The sequence below is a fragment of the Taudactylus pleione genome, unplaced genomic scaffold (assembly GCF_031769625.1).
Source record: "Taudactylus pleione unplaced genomic scaffold, aTauple2 ptg000637l, whole genome shotgun sequence".
NCBI classification, from domain to species: Eukaryota; Metazoa; Chordata; class Amphibia; order Anura; family Myobatrachidae; genus Taudactylus; species Taudactylus pleione.
The window spans coordinates 5,958,890-5,962,500 of NW_028285039.1; the positions used below are offsets into that span (position 1 = coordinate 5,958,890).

General features: G+C 40.2%; 1 long non-coding RNA gene across 2 annotated transcripts in view; it reads right to left on the reverse strand.

Moving 5' to 3' along the window:
* Positions 1 to 1,540: 1,540 nt before the first annotated feature.
* LOC148479112 (uncharacterized) overlaps positions 1,541 to 3,611 on the reverse strand; it is a 10,441-nt gene continuing 8,370 nt past the window's right edge. For both annotated transcript variants that reach the window (XR_015871995.1, XR_015871993.1), the window contains exon 11: positions 1,541 to 1,979. This is a non-coding gene — a long non-coding RNA (uncharacterized LOC148479112). The remainder of the gene's footprint in view (positions 1,980 to 3,611) is intronic.

Below are 3,611 nucleotides of genomic sequence, written 5' to 3' on the forward strand. Positions count from 1 at the left end.
GGGCAGGAATTGATACAGGCGGCACGAGTGGGTTGTATAATCATGAAAGTGTTTGCTTTCCTTCACAAACAGGCATCTTCTGGACCATGTGATCTCCTACATCAATTTTGCACACACCAAGCTACAAAATGCTTAACATACATCTTAGATGTTTAGGGGTCTGCGCATGCACAGAATCTGTCCTGCGCATGTGCACAACGGGTCCTGCGATCTTGCTCGCAGACCCCCCAAGCCTCAGCATAATTGACATGCTGCAGCGTTTGTGAGGTGGAGTGTGCACATTGATGGTAATGTTCTTGGATACAGAGGCATGTTTCCAAGAGGGACAAGACCAAGGTCTGCACTGGTGGATGCAGATTTTCTTTCCTCACAAGTGACTAGGACCCAGCTTTGCTGCGTTAAACTTCAGCCTCCACAGCCTGGCCAAAGGAGCAAACATTGCAACCTTTAGCCATGATGGTGATCCCTGGCTGCGACCTCAGTCCCAGCGCTGATTTGCAGATGCAGCAAGGAGGGGTCTGTTCCTTAGAGAGACACCTACTCCTGTATGTGCATTTTAGATGTAGTTACACATCCGTTTGTGTGCAGCTATACAATTCTGTCCATCTCTGAATCCAGGCAAAAGCCCTCATCAAATATGGAGCAACAAACCCCGCTTGTTTTGGCTTTGTCCTCAGTGAGGCCAGGCTATGTCTGAAAAAAGTGCCATGAGGTTATACCAATTTTGAAGAATAAGCTATTTATTAGTCTCTTTATTAAAGTGCACTATTAATAGAGAGAGATATTGAAAAAAATATTTACCTAAACGATTTAATATACTGTCAATAATGCAGATTTCATCCCTCATATTATTTGACAAAACTGTATTCTATATGATACTGTAATTTTGAAAAAAGTATAAGCTACAATTACATTATAAATGTACTACAGGTCGAGTCTCTCATATCCAAAATGCTTGGAACCAGAGGTATTTAGGAAATCGGAACATTCTGTACTTCTGCGTGAAGATGTGATAAAATGATACAGATTACCAACAATTGCCATCATCTATTTATATCGACAAATCAGAAAGCAGATAGATCCACATACACGCAGATCTAAGGCTATGCCAGAAATTACCAAATTATTTTGCCTAGGTTTGAACTTCGTCAGGGCCACACAGTGACTCAATAGGATGAGTTCACCGTAATGAAAAGGGGGGTGTTTTTACTTTGGTCTGTCTTTTTCTAATTATAGATCGGATGGGACACCTGTTGTGATATTTTGACAAAAGTCCCAGTGAGTACTGAAACGGCACAGTGGGATGATGGCTTTATGAGAAAAAATGTTTTACTGCTGTCAATACAAGACTGTTGAGGGCACCCTTCTTTGGATAGAGATAGATTTGTGTGTGTATATATATATATATATATATATATATATATATATACATACACACACATACACACATATATACATACATACACACAGTTATGTGAAAGTTTTAGGCAAGTGTGGGAAAAAATGCTGCTTTTAACAATAGAAGTGTTAGTTTATTAAGAGAATGCAAAGTGTATGAACAGCAGAGAAATCTATATCAAGTCAATGTTTGGTGTGACCACCCTTTGCCTTTGAAACAGCATCAGTTCTTCTAGGTACACTTGCACACAGTTTTTTAAGGAACTCGGCAGGGAGGTTGTTCCAAACATCTTGGAGAACTAAGCACAGATCTTCTGTCGATGTAGCTTGCTCAAATCCTTCTGTCTCTTCATTTAATCCCAGACAAACTCGATGTGGAGATCATGGGTCTGTGAGGGCCATATCATCACTATCAGGACTCCTTGTCCTGGAGAGCGTTACAATAATGTGAAGCCTGGTGGATGTTGTTTTTTTCTTTTATGCACCATTTAGAATCTTGCTAAATCATTGTATTCTCCCTATCGACTTGATCAGTATCTTCATATTAGTCTTGAAAAATTGCTTTCATTTGAAGACATATCCTAAAATAAAAGAGAGAATATTTCTCTTAAATGGATAATTTTTAGCAAAAAATTAAATAAAACCTTCAAATAATCTTGAACAATGTAATGATTGTATTCAATTACTTATTATTTTCCTTTTAACGAGAGTTAAGTAGGGCAATATGCAGATGTAGCCGGCTACATCGTTGCTGCAATGTGTGCGCACGTGCATTGCGCGTTTAAGAGCGGACAGCATTTGCCCATTGCAGTCAATGGCGGTCACGTGCGTACGCATGCCATAGACGCTGGCACATTAGTGGGATAGCTGAGCGTGGCTACATCTGTACATAATATATGTATATTTTTTTATTAAATGATGTACTCAAATATATCTCTTCAATAATATACTTGAGTAAAGTGTGATATATATTAACAACAGGAGGAGAAGCTCTGAAGCTATTGGTGTAGTTTACAGCACGTAGACACATTTTTATCCACCTTGTCAAATTATTTGATTGTTATTGAGGTGGTATTAAAAACTATTCTTTCTCCAATACAAATTCTAATTGAAACATACTTCAACTGTCTGTTACTCCAGATTTAACAGATCATAATTGCATTGCAATCACACTAATTCTTCCTCAGCTACCTCAGTTGTGCTTGTCCGCTTTTGATGTCGGACATAAGCACATGCACAAATAGAAGCAACTGGTTTGGGGTGTGAACCACCTTTTATTTTTCCTGGTATTCATTTTGGACAAGTAGTAAACTATGACCCTGAATAAAGGTATTTTTTAATGTAAAAATGTAAATATTTTCTAATACTTTTAAAAAATTTCAAACAATAAAATAAGTTGGATAAAGAGTAGTTTGAAATTAGAATTATTGAGATAGTTAGGAAGAGAGAGATTATTGTAGAGTGCAAGGTGCATGAAGTAATGTGGGTGAGGAGAGAGAGGAGGCTGTATAAGAACCAAGGAATAGAGGGAGACATGCGGATAGAGGGGATAAACAGGGCGGAATAATAGACACATGTAGGAATGCAGATGAGGAGAGAGACAGTAGGAAGTTATAGAGTCAGTGAGCTGCGTGCTGTAGTGTGGTATAGAGTCAGTGAGCTGCGTGCAGTAGTGTGGTATAGAGTCAGTGAGCTGCATGCTGTAGTGTGGTATAGAGTCAGTGAGATGCGTGCAGTAGTGTGGTATAGAGTCAGTGAGCTGCGTGCAGTAGTGTGGTATAGAGTTAGTGAGCTGCGTGCAGTAGTGTGGTATAGAGTCAGTGAGCTGTGTGCTGTAGTGTGGTATAGAGTTAGTGAGCTGCGTGCAGTAGTGTGGTATAGAGTCGGTGAGCTGTGTGCTGTAGTGTGGGTGAAGAGAGAGACAGAAGGGGGTATAAAAACAGCAATAGAACCCTTGAGGTGCATGAAGCAGTGTCAGCTACTCCAGGGGAGTCTATCACAAACATTTAATACTTCCACAAGTTAGCAGGGTTAGGGGGAGGGTTAGGGGTTAGAGTTAGGCACTAGGGGGAGGGTTAGGTTTAGAGTGCGGGGAGGGGAGGTAAGGTTCAGGTACTGGGGAGGGAGGATCAGAACACCGGCGGAAGGTGTCATTATCCTAAACCTGTCGGGATGCTGGGATCTCGTACTCATCCAAAATAAATACATAATAT